The following is a 21118-nucleotide window of genomic DNA, read 5'->3' on the forward strand; positions in this document are numbered from 1 at the left end:
AAAATACATACACACACACACACATACACATACATAGACTCCAACTTACACCAGATACACACATGCTCACACACATACATACATACATACACTCTCTCACACAGATACACACACTTACACGTGGATTATTTAGATTTTTCCCAGTAAAGCAGTGCCTGAGTGATTTTTTTTTATTCTTAAAAGTATCTGATGAATGGTCACAGAACCGAACGATTTCGTCAGTTTTTTAATTATTTTTTAGGGAAATTTGTAAAAATACCATATAAAATATCTGAGTAAATTCCCACTAACGAGAGAGAAAGAAGTGTTGAGTGGTTCCCACTCAGCCCCGGCCTCACTCGAGAGAGAGACACAGGCAGAGAGGACAAACCCGGCGGAGGAGCCAAGTAAATACGATAATGCGTTAAGCATGATGGATGCGCTGGTACACGCCTCGGCTGAGCTTCGGAAGCCACTCTGATCTGCGCCGTTGTATGGGTTCGCCTCCCCTCGCCTCGCCTCACATCCCCATTCAAACCCCCCATGTTGGGAGATGAGCGATGGGCGTCTTGTAAACAAGTGACAAGCGTCCCAGGTGACAATTCCTAATCCATCATAGCGCTGTCAGCGGCGGCCAAGGGGGCGAACAAGGCCAGAGCGAAAGAGAAAGCAAAAGAGAGAGAGAGGGAGAAGAGGAGGAGAGGGATGCAGACAGCTGCTACCTGTCAGTCCACATCATATAAGAAAGAGAAATCCAGTTTCTCTATTTCTCTCTTTTACACACACACATTAGAAAAACACCAATACTACACTAATCACAGTTCTGTGTCGCATCTATTCACTAAAAACGTAATGCTGATTAGTCAATTTATTTTCCACCACAGCAGCTCAGACAATCCTTCGCATTTTTATAGTAATGCCTTGTATTTATCGATACAGTGTCAGAGTACAGAGTACAGACCAAAAGTTTGGACACAGCTTCTCATTCAAAGAGTTTTCTTTATTTTCATGACTATGAAAATTGTAGAGTCACACTGAAGGCATCAAGGGCTATTTGACCAAGAAGGAGAGTGATGGGGTGCTGCGCCAGATGACCTGGCCTCCACAGTCACCGGACCTGAACCCAATCGAGATGGTTTAGGGGTGAGCTGGACCGCAGAGTGAAAGCAAAAGGGCCAACAAGTGCCAAGCATCTCTCGGGGAACTCCTTCAAGACTGTTGGAAGACCATTTCAGGTGACTACCTCTTGAAGCTCATCAAGAGAATGCCAAGAGTGTGCAAAGCAGTAATCAAAGCAAAAGGTGGCTACTTTGAAGAACCTAGAATATGACATTTTTCAGTTGTTTCACACTTTTTTGTTATGTATATAATTCCATATATAATTCCACATGTGTTAATTCATAGTTTTGATGCCTTCAGTGTGAATCTACAATTTTCATAGTCATGAAAATAAAGAAAACTCTTTGAATGAGAAAGTGTGTCCCAACTTTTGGTCTGTGCTGTATAAGTACTGTATATATGTATATATAATTGTATTAAATATATACAATAAACAAAATATTGCCTAATTCAAGGTAGAAATCCTTAGCACGCTGCCACACACGCACACTCACACACACACACACACACACACACATACACACACACACACACACACACACACACACACACACACACACACACAAGCCACACTTTTACACGCTGTAACCGATGACACCAATGATGCATTAGAATGAGAAGGAAGTCTGAGATTCTTAGGACTAGGCAGAAGTGAGAAGGGCAACACACACACACACACACACACACACACACACACACACACACATATACATAAACACACACACACACACACACACACACACACACACACACACACACACACACATGTTACCAGTCTGCTGAGAGGAACTGCTGATCGTCTGGGACCTTTCACCCAAACTGGGCATTCAGTTCACAAAAAACGAGTAAAGATGAAAAAAAGAAAAGAAGAAGAAAAAGAATGTGTCAAAAGTTCAGATGAACTCTGTGTGAATGTGCAGAAACCCTCTTCCTGTTCCTGCACTCCAGCTCTAATGCACACTCAGTAAGATACCTGAATAGAATGAAATATCCAAATAAACTCCTGTAACTCTGTCGTTCCTCACAGTGCTACAGTCTGCATACTCTTAGGGTCAAGTGGAGAAGCTGAAACAACACTAACAATGACATTAATAACATTTCTGGTATCCTTCACTTCACTGTTTATTCTTCGAACAACGTTTGACTTTCACGCGTTACATTTTTTACACTAATATCTGTGCTTTCTACATCTTACATTTTCAAAACAGGTTCGTTACTTTAGTTTTGATCTATTTGATGACATGATCAATATTCGTCCTTCACACTGTGCACCATTTTCAGTCCATCAACCCGTTTCTTGTCATTGTGCGGCTTTTTCAATTTCCTGGCTCTCACACACCACAGACGTATGCTAGTTTATGAAGCTTACAGTGAGCAGGCAGAAGGCAGTAAGAAGTTTGGGGTTAACGTGGATGAGACAGAGACAGTGACAGTGACAGAGACAGTGATGTAAACATGCCTGAGAAATCAGAGACGTTCCTGATCACCTGATCATCATCTTTTCTCTGCGTGTGTTCTATGGGGTGGATGTTCAGTCTGGATACCTTCATTAGGTAACAAAATATGAAATTCTATTGTATGAATTTGTTAATATGATGTGATGACACTTTAACAGGTCGTAGTAAAGGCAAACTTTTACTTAAGTACATGTCAGAGCTTAAACTTCTTCACTTTGACTTAAGTGAAAAAAGTGTAGTCAGAACTTTTACCACAGTCTTTTAAAACATAAGTATCATTACTTCTACTTGAGTGAAGGATGTGTGTACTTCTGCCACCTCCGGAGTAGTAAAAGTAATATTTGTATTTTGCAGGGGAAGTAATTATAGTAGTATTTGTAAAAGTAATGCTATTATTAGTATATGTAGTATTAGTGTATGTAGTATTGGTAAAAGTAATAGTAGTATTAGTAGTAGTAGAAGCAATATTAGTTTTTGCAGTGAAAGTTATATTTGTAGTATTTGTAAAACTAGTACTATTATTAGTATATGTACATTAGTAGAAGTAAAAGTAGTAATATTTATAATACTAGTATTAGAACTGTATATGCAGTATTAGTAGAAGTTCTAGTACTAGTAGTAATATTAGTCATATTTGTAGAAGTAATTTTAGTATATGTAGTATTACTAAAAGTAAGCATATTAGTAGTAGTATGAGTAATATCAGCAGTAGTACTAGTAGTATTGTTATTAGTATTAAAAATAGTAGAAGTTGTACTATATATACTGTTGCTTTAACAACAATATATCAATAACTTAATTACACAATAACACAACGACAATAACGCAGTCCATGGTGTATAACGATATAACATTTAGAATCGAGGATTCAAAATTCATTCACAATGTTGTAAATAAATGATGATGTAACACTTAAACAACTACAGCAATTTACACACGTTTTCATCAACTCACACGAACAAGAAACAATAAATGACACACACTTGAGTTGAACCTGCCACCTTCTGGCCAGTCTGTCATCCACTTTTATTTTGCTCATCTCTGAGATGGACATAGTAACAATATGAGCCTCTACACACACACACACACACACACACACACACACACACACACACACACACACACACACACACACACACACACACACACAAATCATCTTTTTTATTTGAAACCCTGAAGGTCAAAGGGGACAGAAACATAGAGAGTAAGACAGACAAAAAGAGATTGAGAGAGAGGGGGGGGGGGGCACAGAGAGAAAGAGAATGAGATAAAGAAGAACAGAATAAGAGAGAAAGTGAAACAAAAAGATAAACAGACAGAGAGAGGGGGGGGCACAGAGAGAAAGAGAATGAGATAAAGAAGAACAGAATAAGAGTGAAAGAGAAACAAAAAGATAAACAGACAGAGAGAGAGAGAGAGAGAGAGAGAGAGAGAGAGAGAGAGAGAGAGAGAGAGTGGAAGAGAACAACTAAATGAGAAACAGACTAAAGGGGCAAGAGTGAAAGAAAGAAAGAAAGAAAGAAAGAAAGAAAGAAAGAAAGAAAGAAAGAAAGAAAGAAAGAAAGAAAGAAAGAAAGACATTTACAGGGGGATAAAAAGAGGACAGAAAGAGACAAAGAGAAAGACAGAGAGAAGAAGATAAAAGCGAAATATAGAGAAGGACAGATACAGAGAGGAGAGGAGAGGAGAGGAGAGGAGAGAAGAAGAGAGGAGAGGAGAGGAGCAGCAGGATGCTCGAGGAGGAGAAGAGAATGACGAGGAGAAAAGAGGGGGGAAGAAAAATCGATGGAGGTGTAAAATTGATTTGCTACATGTCATAAAACATGAGGAAGTGCTCGAAGATGGAGCGAAAGCAGGTCTCCATTTAATCTGCACAAAAAGCTACACTGTACTGATGAAATGATGTGAGGGGAGGAACGAGAAGGAGAGAGCGAGATGGAGAGAGTGAGAGAGGGGGGGACGATAAAACATAAAGATCAGACACTTAATTGTCATATTAAAGAGTGTGTGTTCAGCACAGCTCTCAGGGTCGCGAGCACTCATTCATCATTTGGCAAACGGCTACAGGAATCAAATCACAATTAAAATGTGCTCGATATGCTAACATCGTCCCCGGCAACACGCCGTCCGCGCAATATTTTTATCGCTATTATTTTTCCCCCTCATCGATTCTCTGGGTCATAAATCTGAGAACACTGCGGCGCGCGTAATGCTTTATGGCTGGAGGATTATGGTTTTATGAAGCTAATGCAGCAGAACGGGATCATTTACACCGGCCGCTGCTGCACGCGGCAGAGATGCCGGGGCCTCATCGGGGACAGAGACGCACCGGAGACAAAGCCAAACAGCTGCGTTTAAGTAGCAAAACTTTGCTCGCTGACCAACAGACGCTGGTTTATGAGGAGAAATTTGGATAATTTCAGCCTCCTGGACTTCATCATCTAATCATCTGTAATAAATATGAGCGAAAACTGCAGGGGTTTAAAGCTAATTGCTAATCTGCTCCATCTTTAGTGTAAATGTGGTTACAAACGCGGTTCCTGACACCGAGAGGAGAAAACCTGAGAACCTCGATTAGAACAGAGGTCAAAGTGCAGTTAATGATTCAGAACATTAAAACTGGACACTTGTGTAGCAAAAATCCAACTGTAATGTTCTGTACATTTTCCCCGATAGATAGATAGATAGATAGATAGATAGATAGATAGATAGATAGATAGATAGATAGATAGATAGATAGATAGATAGATAGATAGATAGATAGATAGATAGATAGATAGATAGATAGATAGATAGATAGATAGATTCTATCAGCACTATGGCCTCTTTTACCTGTCAAATCATCATCATCTAAAGCACTCATGGCACGAAGGCTAAAAGGGAGATGGATCATGTAGCTACAGAAGCGTGACCTCTAAGACTCCCTCGTCTTCCCCCAAATGCGTGTGTGTGTGTGTGTGTGTGTGTGTGTGTGTGTGTTGCCTCCCAAAGTCCCCACGCAGGCTGACACGCAACCAATCACTCCCTCACCCTTCCGGTTCAGCGGATTGACGGGGTCACATCATAACCAATGCTGCTGAAGGTGTCACTTTGTGCCGTCAGTAAACGGATACAAGCTGGTGGCAAAGAAGGGGGCTTGCGCGCATGTGTGTGTGTGTGTGTGTGTGTGTGTGTGTGTGTGTGTGTGTGTCTGTCTGTCTGTCTGTATTTAGTGACTGGAAGTTAGTAAATGCAACAGATCCAGTATAAAACACATGACCTTTCCATTTGAGAGGCGTTTGACCTTTAATTGAAAGCCATAACTCCGGCTCTGTGGAATATTATGGAGGACTTTTTAAATGACAGACGTGAGGAGAAAAAAGAGAAAAAGAACAACAAAAAAAAATAAACGTGTGTAAAACGTGAGTTTCCCAGATGTGGCTTTTACAGGCCGAGCGAGGCTGATGTGACTGGCAGCTTTACAACCTCCATAAAAATCGCTCCACAGAGACACACACACTTATATCAGAGAGGCCTCTCGTGCTGCCGCATGGATAATGTCACACGGTAGCAGGGGATGTTATCGTCTGGTTTATAGACACACACACACACACACACACACACACACACACACACACACACACACGTACTTATACACTTTTCCAACGTTGACTGTAGCACTTTTACTGCTTCTTAATCATCTTTCGTATTCAATTGTCATGAAAACAGTAAAGTTCATTAAAAAGCATTGGACTTGCTAGTTAGCAAGAACGTGGGGCTAGCAGCTTTCACTTTAAAGACAAACCCTAAATTTAATGCTATGTAACTATGTGTAATAGTGTATATAAAAGGTTGCTAGCTGCTTGGGGTTATATTGTTTATCATTACATAATGGCACACATACACATTACCAAGTCATCTGTGCATGCGATATTAATCATGAACATAAACATTTTTATACATGAGCTTGCTAGTTAGCAAGGATATATTGGTATCAGGGATATCTGCTAGCTTTGAAAGCAGCCTTATTTACTTAATACAAAGCTAAATGTCTTGTTAGCTTGCTATTTGGCTTTGTATTTCAATAAAATTACCTCAGTGTAACCCTTGCTAGCCTTGTTTCATACATGCACCCAATCTAGTTAGCTAGATAGCCCTTTTTTTAGCTTCGGCTGCTAGCTACATAATGTTTATGTCTTGTTTTCTTGCTAGCTGCTTGGTTCATATTCTTTATTTAACAATTTGACAAAGAAATAGAATGAAAATCATTCAGCGAACCAGAAAACTATTTATGTATATACTTAGCTTTCTATTTAGATATTTATATTCAGTTTTATTTAATACCTATGTTCAAGTGTACAAGTCTAGCTAACTATATAGCTAATGACAGCGCAAAGTATATTTAATATCGTATTTTATGTCAATAATAGCTTCCTAAAATGTTTATATTATTTTATGTCCTGTGTTCAAGGTTGACTGATTGACAATATAGCTAACTACACTAATAAGAAATAAGTGCAATGCTAGTTAACTTAAAGATTACCTCATGGTAAGAGTTAGCTTGCTACTTGTTTATGTGCATACTTTTTTATATTTATTACGCTAGCCAGTTTTTTTTGTCTACCCACTGGTGTACACGTGCAACAAGCCGCGTGTTGCGTAACAATAAATCTCCGTAAGAGCAGGATCTCTATCTTCTTCCTCAGGATGACAGGATGCGTGTTCCTCCCGTAGATATTGAGCATGACAAAGTGGCGAGAGATGACGCCTGCGCCGTGTTCGTGTCATTCCGTCGGCAGCCCTAACGCCGTCCTTTCAGCATCATCCCCCGTCGCGGTGCGATAAATCCGCGTGACAGTCGGCGCTACGCTCCTGTAAGCAGCGGCACGGCCTGATTTTCCGGCCCTGACAAGCCCGTCTATTGAGTATGATAACACTTACTTTGTCTTCATCCAGAGAGGGAGTATAATATCAATCCGTTTGATGATCCAGCAAAGCGAGGCGAGCACTTCTGTATCAATCTTCATACGCCCGCTGCCCGTTGTCTAAGAAAAAAGGCCTGGGAATGGGATTGTTCAATCACGCCTCACTGGCCATCTCACTCACTCAAGTGGTTCGAGCGCTATCTCTCTCTCTCTCTCACTATCTTTCTCTCTCTATCTCTCTCTTATTCTTTTCCCTTTAGATCCCTCCGTCTGTCAGAACACATATAGTTAGATATGTACATAAACACCCATGTAGAATATCACTCACATTATTTTAGAAATCCAGAGTAGTGAAGTGTGACGTGCGCTGACTCAAACGTCAACTCAAAAGTCCATAATTTTTTCTGATGAGTCCAGAAAAAACAAGCACGTGGACCAATCGGCAAGACTTCGCAACTACATCAGGATCAACCTGCAGAAATAAAAGAGAATAAAAAAGCAAATGGATCATCAACATGCAGGTGCACACAGTAAGCTAACAAACAAATGGGAAATCGCTGGAGAATAAGACTGGGACCAAGTCCATGTTTATAGTGAAAGCAACACATCGAAGTCTAAGAAGAAGAAGATGACGTAGATAAACGGGCAAAGACTTTGTTGTTTGCTGGTGTGGTGCAGTTTTCCGTAAGAGGATGTATAATTTAATTATTAATAATGTTTTTGGAAGGAGTCTCCAGTGTTAAAGTTTTGGGGAAGTCTTCAGGATGAAGAGCTTTTATTTTTATTTATTTTTATTAATAAATTAAGGTGGGAGATGTATAACATCTGTTTACCTGCTCTGCATCAGTTTGTGGATAGTTTGCTTATTTATTTCCCTTTTGATTCTGTATGTTGATCTCAATGTAATTGCAAAGTCTTGACGCTATGTGGTTGAGGCTCTTGGTTACTGATCAGAAGGTTGGGGGTTCAAGCCCCAGTATTGCCCAAGCTGCCACTCTTGGGCCCTTAGAGATGCTGTATCATGGCTGATCCTGTGCTCTGAACCCAGGTTCCTGACATTGCTGGGATATGAAAAAAGAATTTCACTGTGCTGTAATGTACACGTGTACCCCCTTTTTTTAACATATATATTTATAATTTATTGATTTATTTCTAGAATGGATGGAGAGTACTTAAACATACATTATATATAGTCTATTATATATGTGTGTATATATATATATATATATATATATATATATATATATATATATATATATATATATATATATATATATATATGTGTGTGTGTGTGTGTGTGTGTGTTTGTGTGTGTGTGTGTGTGTGTGTGTTAGATATAATATAATTTATTATAATGGTTTTTATTTTAAAGTGAATTTATTTCTATAAACTGGCAGTAATTCTTTTTACCTTTTATCACATCACTCAGTTGATTTCTGCCACAAAGTGTCCGATACATTACATATCGTATGTTTTTATATGGTACTTATTGTATCGAGACGCCATCGCAGAAACGTTATTCAAAGCTATCTATATGTTAATTAAGTTATTCACATTTTTTATATTTTGAGAACAAACATGTTTTTGTTCCAAACATCTCCCAGCCTGAACGCTGCAGTAGCAGATTTGCTGGAGCTGATATCGCGGCCGAGGCCAGAGATGAGCCCAGAGATGAGGCCAGCTGTCTCTGTGAAATACGGCTCAATCAACAGGCGCTCAACAATCAACTCTAACTTGTCAGATTTGATCCATCCGATCATCGCTGTAGGATGTTTGCTATTGTCTAATGTTCTGTGAAGATGGGCTTTTCATATTCTTTATTGTTTTTTTTTCTCACTTCACTCCTGCCCTCTTCGTCCTCCATCAAAACCAGGAGATGTTCGGCGAAAGTTAAAAGCATGGCGAGGGGAATGAGGGGGATAAAAAGCCGCCGATGAAATTTAACCCTTTCAGACGTCATCATTGCAGAGCTGCAGGGCTTCAGAGAGCTTCGCATTGCTGAGCTGGTAATTGGTTCCTCTAAATCTGCTGAGTGCAGAGAAAGGGCAAGCGGCCCTTTTTCATCAGAGCTAAGAAAAATAAAAAAGAAGTAAAGCTGTAATAGAGTGGCCATTGCTCTGTCTCTGTGGCTGTCCTGTGCTCATGATGGATGTGCAACTCTGAGTAAGTAACATCTCACCACCTCATCGCCTGCTAAGTGTTGCTACTGCTGATGGCCAAAAGTAATTTTTTTGTTTTTTTATTATATCATTTTAAATACACAACAAAAAAAGCAAAGCAACAAGCTAGACATACCATACGCAAATCTGTCAGGAGCTAATACAGAACAGGTGCACACAGTGGGATAACAAACCAATAACAGTACACGGGTGGAGATTACGCATAGGACCAAAAACGTTATCAAAACTATCACGCAATAACACACCAAGAAATTGTGTGACTGACAAGTTGCTTTTCTTTTAAAAAATCGGATATTCCCTGGCACCCTGGAAATCCTGCCCCTTTTTCTTTGCCACCAATTAGTGTTATATTTATAGCAGCTGTTGCAAAAATAAAGTAATTATGTATAAACTATGCTACGTTGCCTGTGAATGATAAAGAAACAGGAAGAAACAGATGAATGAAAAATAAAAAAAAATGATTAAAATGTAAATAACCAATTTATTACAATACTAATTTTACTCTAGACTAGTTAGATTTTGGTTTATTAGCATAAAACACAGCTATACAGACTGCAAGTATTCATTTGAGCGTTCAATTAAATACGATTTGAACTAAATTACCAAATTAACATTTTGGATCAAATGCTCAGGATTGTATGTGAATCAAACCTCTGACTTTGTAGTGCAGATGTTTGTAGTGGAAGTTTTAGCACAGAAATTTCACAACATTGAATGTAACTATAAACAGACAAAAATAATTAAAAACCTAATGTTGGTAAGTTTCTGTAAAAAAAAAAATATTTGTGATGTCATGATATATATTATTTATTTATTTATGCTCGGTAACAATATTATATTTATATTATATTTTATAAATATCTTAAATGTAAGTGTGTGTATGTTGTTGTTTTATTAAAAAATGTAATTGTATTTATTTATATTATTTATTGAAAGTAATCAGCAGCAAATCTCCTCCATTTTTTCACACCACTCTTGATTTGTTGAGTATTTTCCTGTATCTGAATGCCACCAAGTGTCTTAATTTTTTACGTATCGTATGTTTTATATGGTAGTTATCATATTCAGACTACAATCATAGACCTGTTATTCAAAAGCTATACGTTATGCACATTTGTATATTCATACTAGTAAGCAGCTCTAATGTTAAGGGCCTTGCTCAGGGGCCCGGGAGTGGCAGCTTGGTGTGGCAGGGATTTGAACTCACAACATATATATATATATATATTTATCATATTATATCATACTGCATCAGGACTATATCCTCATCATTATTCAAAAACACTTAAAAGCCTTAGACGATTTCATCTACATGAAACATTTCCACCAGTTTTACTGCTAGGAAACGATGTTGTTCCAACTGCATGGTTGAAATGACAATAAAAGCCACTCGACACGTGACACGTTAGTACCGTTACCATGTTCTTCATGTTAAAACGGACTTCAAACTGAAGTTTGTCTTCGAGAGCCATTGCACTAAACGTTACAGATGACAAACAGGCCACGTCAAGTTTTATAACTTCTGACCCAGAAACAAGAAGTTTATAGCAGCACTTGCAAAAAGAAATAAAAGAACTGCAACAAAAAAAAATGAGCATTGGCTGGCTAACAGCGCAAACATCTGAGAAACACTTTGACCAATTTGTCCTGAATATAAACAGCTGATCTACAGGGGGACTTTAATATTCAGTTGTTTCATTATGCATCTCTCTCTCTCTCTCTCTCTCTCTCTCTCTCTCTCTCTCTCTCTCTCTCTCTCTCTCTCTCTCTCTCTCTCTCTCAGCTTTGGACTCAGCGGGTGGCTGCTGGCGGAGCGTTTGCCTTTGAAACGCTCCGATTTAGCTGTGTGGTATTGCCTCATTTTTCATATCCATTGTCGCCTTGTCAGGGTGTCATAGCTGCTCCACGGAGCCGTTGGATCAGTCTGAACGGATAAATCATCCTGCATCTGACACACTCATTTAATTTGCGAGGCTCCGCTGCTTATTAATTGAAAAATCCCCGATCCCGTTTGCAGCGCCGGGCGCATTCCGACTCATTTTTTCTTTTCTTTTTATTAACACGGATATTCAGTATGATTTCCCTCAGTAGCGCATCGAACTGGCTCGCGAGCACTTTGTCATTTATCATCATACGCCATATTTGTCAATCGGCTCTCTTTCCTCTTTTGAGCTCAACCTTAAAAAAAAAAAACTAAAAAAAAAACCCCACTTTGCATATAAAGCAAAGCGCAGGGAATTTGTGGGCGTTTGGAATAAAGGCTCGCGCTGGGGCCCCCGACGTTATTGTTTTCCATCTGTGAAATAGAGTAACAGGTACTTAATGTACCAAAAACAATTTGTCTGGCCGTTATTTTCCCCATTGAAGGCGTGCATGGCTGGCTGCGGCCTTCCTTTATCTCAGCGAGCTTAATACATTCTCACACTGCGCTCTGGTGCCTTCATTTTACAGCCGAGGAGCTCAGCGGCCCCCACGCTGCGCTCGAAATGGGACCCCAGTCACCGGGGCCCCGCCGAGTGGCCGTAGGTAAGTGTGCAGAACAAATGCTGAAAAGACTTTAAAAAAGTTTCTCGAGCCAGCACTGATTGTGTTATAGGCATGTGTGTGTGTGTGTGTGTGTGTGTGTGTGTGTGTGTGTGTTTATGCGTGTTAATATATATATATATATATATATATATATATATATATATATATATATCTGTGTTTGAACAATACCAGACAGTTTTGGACCTTGTGGGGACATTCGTCAAAAATTAATTGCCCTTATTTAAACAAATTAATATTCAATTACGTTAAATTACATAAATAAATAAATAATTTCATAAATTAAGACAGAATGTTTTATTTTTGTTACTAAGGTTAGAATTTCTGTTTAGCAGTGCATATAATTATTATAAAAATAATCTGATGTGTGTGTGTGTGTGTGTGTGTGTGTGTGTGTGTGTGTGTGTGTGTGTGTGTTCTAGCTTTGTGGATAACAGTAATAATGACGATATTTGTCTATCTGCAAACGCAATCTAAACCTCTGTAAATGCTTCGTGTGTGTGTGTGTGTGTGTGTGTGTGTGTGTGTGTGTGTGTGTGTGTGTGTGTGTGTGTGTGTGTGCGCGTGTGTGTGTGTGTGTGTGTGTGTGTGTGTGTGTGTGTGTGTGTGTGTGTGTGTGTGTGTGTGTGTGTGTGTTGGGTGGTCAGTTGGGGTTATAGATTGGGGGATGGTTGTGAGGCCAGTCCTGGGTGATTTCCTTTCCTCTTGGCCTCAGAAAAATCCAATTTGAGCTCCTCCCTCTTGGGAGGAAAGAAAAGCATGACTACGATCAAAACAGAAGCAGTGACAGGCGTCAGAAAACAGGAGAAAAGTGGAAAAGTTTGGTTTGTTTTTTTTACCAGCACAGAGATGGAAGATGTGAAGGGCATGGACGTGTCCTACAGTTAATGATTGAAACCTCATTTACTTCCTGTTGCACAATCCATCATGACTTATTATTATTATTATTATTATTATTATTATTATTATTATTATTATTAATTATTATTAATATTAATTTTTTTTATATTCTTGTGCATGTGACAAGATGTGACCTAGACCATGTGACCCAGACCATAACTTACAGCATGTGACCTGCACCATGTGACTTGGCATCCTGTTTTTTTTTTTTTTTTTTTTTTTATGTTTTCAAATCTTTTCTATTGACGGCTTATTTGACAAAATCCTAAATAAATAAATTCAAATGAAAATAATAAATTAATAAAAGATGTGATGGTGTAATTAAGTGTTACTGATACCACCCTGAAGTTGATTAGTTTTCTACAAAGGCATGTCCTGCCATGTTTGAATTTCCCTATTTCATTGCAATTTGTCTTTAATAGTTTTACATTTTAGCACATTATTAGTTTTCAATTTGAAATAATTTTCATTTAAATGCCATTTTTAGTTTTTCTATATTTGTGAAAATTCCAATGGCATTTTATTGTTTGTGTTTTTTATTTTTCCTTTTTTTTTTTATATTTTTCCTTTTTTTTTCTTTTTGATTATTATTATTATTTCCATTGTCTTTTTGTTTTATTTGTATTTCTTTGTATTATTCATTTCATTTGACTTTAATTCTACTTGTTTTTTATTGTTATTTATTAAATTCCTAGTATTAATTCTTACAATTTTATTTAAATTGTATTTTTATGTTTCTAATATTTTTTGTCTATTTTTATTTATTTTTTGTCAACAAATTGTTTGTTAGTTTTATTGTTATTTATTTTCAAAGTGTTACAGAGCACTGAAACTGGAGACTCCTTTCAGAAATGCTAGCAGCACTACACATTACTTGTGTGTGTGTGTGTGTGTGTGTGTGTGTGTGTGTGTGTGTGTGTGTGTGTGTGTGTGTGTGTGTGTGTGTGTGTGTGTGCGTGTGTGTGTGTGTGTGTGTGCTAACACTTATAAAAAAAAAATCCCTTTGCTAATCCTGACCCGCTCTTTGCTGGAGCTCCGCTAATGAATGAACGAAGGAATTCCTCCTCCACTGTAAGTTTCCTCCAGAAACCAGACAAGGTAACACGCTCATCTGAAGGGACGTGGAGAATTCCCTTTATGGTTGCGGTTTAATTAGGCATACTGAGTGCCGCTTTATGCTTCGTTTATTAAATTAGGATGGTAGAAAAGCGGCCATTTAATTCTTGGTTGGAATTAATAGGGAGAGAAGGAAAATTCCGTCGGATCACCTGCGGCAAAAATTGGGGGTTGCGTTCGAGTTCTGAGGAGACGAGATCGGGTCGCTTTGTCGAGTTTCAGAGCAAAATAACCCGAAAATGGATGTTTAGTCGCTAATAATGAAATATCTTTACGAACATGTGTTACGTTTACCTGCAAAAACACCAAATGAACCAAATAAATACATGTGTGAGTCTTCAACATTTACCAGGACTACATTTATTTTGTAACAACTAGCTAACAGCTAGCTTAATCAGGATTCTACAAAAATGTGTAAAATTTCAGTTACAGAGGTTTTTTACGAAGGTCTGGATGTACGACTAACAGTAGTGAATGGTAACAACGGTTACTGGTTTCATTTATCATTAACTATTAGCATAAATAAAATCTTAGCATAAATTTTGCATGATGACTTTTGAACACATTTTATATATATCTCGGTTTTGTCAGTGAAAGGTTATGTTCAAGCTCTCAGGAGATGTGAAGTTTTATGTCCTCAGAAAGACATGAACATGAGACATGTCGTTTTGCGTTTCTTTCTTAAGAATGTGCTACGTGCACCTGCTAATAACTGCAGACGAAAAAAACCAAAACGTCGTTTGGTGTACCCATGGCAACAACAACAACTATTTAATGTCCAACAAATATCTAATAGCTAGCTGAGACCAGCTTTAAAATGTTGAAATGCAATTTTTTGTCCAATGGTCCGAATAAACGACTAACGTGACTGATTGGTGACAATTTGTCATTCGTTATCATTAATTAAGGTCACAGCAAAAATCAATTACTTTCAAATTGTTGATCAGCGCCACAGAATCCGAACACTTTGAAGTTGAGTAAACACAATCTTTTTTTTCTTTTTTTTTTTTTTTACATTTTTCTTTTAATTATTAGCAGATCAACAATTGCAAAAACTGTGGATATAAAACACCATGTAATGTTACAATGGCAATTAACAGGTATTTATTTTTCGACGAAATATCTAATAGCTCGCATGTAAATATATTCGTATGGGTTTTTTTCCCAAGGTTTTTTTTCGAATGTGACAGTATGGTGAGATTTTATTTACATTAGACCATTTTAATTAAATTCAATTTTATTAAATTTACAATTAGCATAAATAAGATAACGTCAATCGTTAATATCGCAGATTTTGAACGATTTTTTACTTTTGCAAAGAATAAACCTTTCAGTTCATTTATCTTGTTTATATTCTTTTTTTTTTATTTCTCAGCCCGTGGTCCAACCGCGGGAATCGAAGTTTTGTCTTCTTATCTATTGAACCTAATGCTTTTATAGCATATCCAGACACAAAGAATAAGACAGATGGTCAGTCTGAAAATAAAAAACAAAAAAAACCCTGCCATGTTCTTGTCTCTCTCCATGGAGATTTGATCTCTGTAGACAGGAGTTTCTGCGATCGGCAAGGTCTCGCCACTCTATTTTGCCCTCCTGTTAACTCGCTCCTGAATGGGTGATTTAGTTTGGAATGGAGCTCCCTTCGCCCATCATGTCAAGTCATTTATGGCATCTGTGTCCTTCCTCAGTGAAGTGGAGTGGTTTGTTAGCAGCTGTGTTTTCCACCGCGCCGGCCTGAAAGCCCCATCAGCCCCCCACCGCGGAGCCACAACAGCACCAGGACACACACACACACACACACACACACACACACACACACAAACACACTTGCAGCCCACCGGCCCTGGCTCTTAATCTCGAAATCTTTATCTCATCCTCATGCATTCACAGATGTACATATTCAATAACGCCTGCTTCCTCCAAAATACCAAATGTCATGCTTAACTTCTACACTGAGGCTGATTTCATCTCTAAAAATGTAATTAGCCATGTGTGTGTGTGTGTGTGGGTGTGTGTGAGTGTGTGTGTGTGTGTGGAGAACCAGCTCATGCTAAACCTCTACAGTATCAAGCACAATAAGGACAAAAGTACTGAGATACTACATGTGGTCCTTCTCAAACCTGCTCCAGCATGACAATGCCCTTGTGTGCAAAGCCAGCTCCATGAAGATCCCCTTTCCATATGTTGTAGTGAAAGATCTACTGCTATAGAGCTCCAACCCTATTGGAAATCTTTTGGAATGAAAGTGAACGCTGACTGCACCACAGGCTTCCTCGCATTCTCATCTACATCAGTATTCTACTGACACACACTTCAAAATCTAGTGGAGCTTCTTCTCAGAAGAGTGGGGGGTATTATAACAGTGGCTACATGTGGAACGGAATGTTAAAAAAGCACATGGACAGGTGTCCACAAAGTGTGTTAATTTTAGCTAGTCCAACCAAAACAGTCCTGGTGTCCAGCTCAACTTATTGGATTAGCCTTCTTTTTTCCATGCTGTAATGGAAACGCCCACCCCATCACACTCACACACACACACACACACACACACACACACACACACACACACACACACACACACACACACACACATTTACTCTGTGTAATCTGCAGTTGACTGTGGGGTACAGAGAGGGTCATGTGCAGTTCAGGCTGGGGTTAGGGATAAACTCTTCTCCTCCTGTCCTCCATACTCTCTTCTTCGTCATCTTCTTCTTTCTCACTGCATACCAATAATTTAACAAAGCATAATATAGATTTAGAGGTTTGAGATAAACTCATCTCAGCCTGTCCTCCATACTCTCATCTTCTTCTTTCTTATTTTTCTTACTATTTTTTATTCATAAAACATCACTGCAAGAAAAAAGAATCATATGTGTGTTTTGACATGACTTTTTGAATGTCCATCACTTTTCGGAGCATTGCTGAAGCATTGTGGATGGAATAATCATAAAGGATGTGATAAAGGATGCAAATATTTTATTTAAATTTTTATTTGTATTTTTTTGTTGCTTTTAATAATTGTCATTTATATTATTTATTTTTGTTAACTTTTTACTATTATCATTATTGATTTCATTGTCTTTCTGTTTAAATGTGTTTAATATTTTTGTTTGTTTGAAATGATTAATTTCATTTTTGAGTTTAAATCTACTTGTTTTTATTATTATTTATTTTATTTTTTAAATCTTAATTCGTTTTTTTAATTTTTATTATTATTGTTTCCTTTTTTTTATTTCAATAGTTTTTTTAATTTTTTTATTTATTTTCATTTAATAAAATGTTTATCATTTTATCATTGATCTGTTTTCATTTAAGTTTCCTTAAATATATTATATATAATATATATCTATTTAATTTTTTGCAAAAAAATTCTACTGTTATGCTTTTATTTTTCCAATTTTCTTTTAATTATTTATTCCATTTGATATAGTTATATATATATATATATATATATATATATATATATATATATATATATATATATATATATATATATATATATATATAGTTATATAGTTATATAGTTATATAGTATTTGTATAACAAATTAAATATTACATTATTTATATTATTGATATTAGTTTACTGGTAGAAGTGTTAGGGTGTGTGTGTGTGTGTGTGTGTGTGTGTGTGTGTGTGTGTGTGTGTGTGTGTGTGTGTGTGTTTTGTGTGTGTGTGTGTGTGTGTGTGTGTGTGTGTGTGTGTGTGTGTGTGTGTGTGTGCGTGTGTGTGTGTGTGTGTGCAAAGAAACATCCTGATCAGCAAAGCATGACAAAAAGATGTAGACCATTTAAAAGGCACACAAACGTGAAATCTGAAAACTTTGAGAAAAATCTAAATCGGTGTCTATACGTTTAACCAGTTGATGACAAAAGTCTTTACGTAACACTTTACATTTCTATGGCCTGTTTTAACTCATGGACTCATTGACTTATTCAAGCACTTAAAATACATACCAAACGATAAAACCTGGCTAGCAAAGCGGATAACTAGCATAGCTTCTATATGCTTACGTTCTGAACCCATAGTTAGCGTAAAAGTGCTGAGTAATGAGGCTGTATTAGGAGATTATAAAGAAGCTGTGATCACAATTATCACAATTCTTCTCATTCTAAGATTAGCTTGGTAACCTGCCTGTTATGCTAACTCCTGTTTTCTAAAAAAAAATTATAAGATCGCAGCTTATTTTGCTTGAATACAGGGCTAATAGCAAAGACTTTCTCGGGACAGGAAGCTGATGTAGATCTTCTACACAATTGTTTCAGAATTTCTCAATTCTTTCCTGGTTTGTAACAGAAAAAAAAGACCTTTTACTTCAGTGTTTCCTTCAGTGGAGGCTGAAAGAGAAGTTTACGAGGAGAGTGTGTTTACACAGCGCAAAATTTTCCTTTCCAACTTTTCAACGTGGCCTCAGAGGTGTGTTCTGCGACAGGTACATGACGAAGTTTATACGATGTAAGTGAAATCTTTTCATATTTTCTTGCCATGATTGTACACCAACAGCGTGTTTCCTGAAGCGTTCGCATTCCGTTCCCTTCGCATGCCGTTTGAACGCGATTACAGGCTGTAATGAATCGCACGGGCCTCAGCGAGCGAGTCTAATCGGGTAAATGCGGCTTTCATAAACGTGATTAATCGACGTGCAGCTCGGTGAAGACGAGCGGTGAGTTAGGATGTCGACCTGTAAAGACGTTCGGAGCCGGAAAAAAAAACACCAGAGGAGGTTTATGAGCCAGTCGTGAGGATCTCATAATGACAGCTGGGACAGAGGCTCTCACAGCCAGATTAGTGTCATATTATATAAATCAGGCGTGCAAATGGACAGCTCAGCTCTCTTCATTTCTCGAGCGACTCCGCGTTCGCATACGCTTACGCATAACCTGCCGGTCGAAAATCTTGCTTGTTGCAATAAATGGGAAGTTCCTCAGAATCTGAGGTGGCTTAAAAAAGATACTGAGACATGTAAGAAAACCAAGTTTCTGTTATTGATCCTGTTAGAAACTTATAAAAAAACTTCCTCACCTGAGCCCTTTATGAGCAGGTAAGACAAAAGAAAAAAAAAAAAAAAAAAAAGAAAAAGAGAAAAGATTTCACAAGGAACATCCATGCTAGGTTTTTTTTTTTTTCATTTTTCCCCACTTCCTCTCTATCAAGCTCAACCGCTGTTCAGCTTCCGTAATGGAAAACTATCACCGGACCCTTTTCTTCTGTCAGGCCAGGTCAAAAGGTCACAGCTGATGCCACTCTTAGAGCAAGCGCTGGCAAATAGGTCCTGACATGTGCTCACTAAAAGCAGAATCGGAGACGACTGTTTTTTTCGATCTCGCTTCTGATAAGGCTTGGGCGGAAAATGGAGAGCAGAAAATACAAACAACATAAACTACAGAGGATTTTTTTAAGGGGGGCAATTATATCGTATTGCTTTGAAAGAAAAAAGAAATGCGCTTTATATTTGTAACATTTACAGCACAGTGAAAATTTTTCCTCACATATTTAAGCAAAGTTAGTAAACTGGGATCAGAGTGCAGGGTTTGGCAAGACAGACTGTTAAGGGCCTTGCTCAAGGGCCCCGAAAGTGGCAACTCGGCGATAGCATGGCTTGAACCACCAACCTTCCAATCAGTATCTTAGAGCCTTAAACACTGAGCTCCTAACTTGTTTGGTTTCTTTAAACTTGTAACTTCATGTGAACTGTATGAACGTATACTAAGGATTTGATGTTATACTTTATCTCCAAACTGAAACCAAAAAATCTATAGAACATTAAATTGTCTTTAGATGCATTTAAATCTGGGAAATTCTATTTGTTTGTATGATTAATTTCATTTTTGAGTTCAATTCTACTTGTTTTTATTTCAATGTATTCATTTATGTATGTATGTATTTATTTATTTATTTAATATTAAATTTTAATGATTTTATTTTATTTGTATATAATTTTTTGTTTGTTTCAAATCTATTTTAAATGCTTTAAATTATTATGAATTTCATTCATTTACATTTTTATGCTAATAAATTCAATAGTTTGCGCTTTATGTTTCACATTTTATTTATTTATATGCGATATAAAATGTCATTGGATGCAGTAGCATGATTTTTTCCCTTCACTTGAACTAGGAGACTTAAACCTGTTCCAGCATGACAATGCACAAAGCAAACGCCATGAAAAGTCAAGTCGAGAAGCTTTTATTGTTATTCATACACAGTGAAATGAGACAACATTCCTCCAGAACCCTGGTGCTACATTAAACAACATAGAGCTACAACACACAACATGAAGCTACATAACAGAACACAGAGCTGAGGACTAAAGTAAGTGTCCTCGCCACATAAAGTTCCTCGTGTGCAACCGAGTGCAAACAGTGCAGACAAAAAACAGTGCAGACAAAAAACAGTGCAGACAGACAACACAAGACAGTGTGGGACAGATACACAAAACACAAAATAGCGCAGACCAGTAAACTTATTGAATACGCTGATTATACAGTGTGCAAAAGAGGACTATAAAGGACTATAAACAAGAGTGTGTCTGTAAACAAACACAATGCAGTGCATGTAAACAGTATAATATGATTAAATATAAATAATAAATGGTGGTGGAATGGACTGAGATGTGTAATAAGTGTGTGTTGAGTTCAGGTTGTACTGTTCAGTAACACACATCTGAGTGAGGGAGTGTGTGTGTGTGTGTGTGTGTGTGTGTGTGTGTGTGTGTGTGTGTGTGTGTGTGTGTGTGTGTGTGTGTGTGTGTGTGTGTGTGTGTGTGTGTGTGTGTGTGAAAGTTTCAGTTTCTGTTTTGGTTGGTGTGTTGAGGAGCCTGATGGCTTGAGGGAAGAAACTATTGCACAGTCTGCGCCCGAATGATTCAGAACCTCTTTCCTGATGGCAGGAGGGTGAAAAGTGTGTGCTAGGGGTG

At 37.8% G+C, this 21118-nt stretch overlaps 1 protein-coding gene and 1 long non-coding RNA gene across 2 annotated transcripts in view; both read right to left on the reverse strand.

The window, feature by feature from the left end:
* bmi1b (bmi1 polycomb ring finger oncogene 1b) overlaps positions 1-21118 on the reverse strand; it is a 439238-nt gene that overhangs the window by 214166 nt on the left and 203954 nt on the right. The gene's annotated exons all lie outside the window — the stretch shown is intronic.
* The window catches only part of LOC310717812, a 433295-nt gene that overhangs the window by 139229 nt on the left and 272948 nt on the right, over positions 1-21118 (reverse strand). The gene's annotated exons all lie outside the window — the stretch shown is intronic.

This window comes from Silurus aristotelis (genome assembly GCF_946808225.1).
Source record: "Silurus aristotelis genome assembly, chromosome: 22".
Taxonomy (NCBI): Eukaryota; Metazoa; Chordata; class Actinopteri; order Siluriformes; family Siluridae; genus Silurus; species Silurus aristotelis.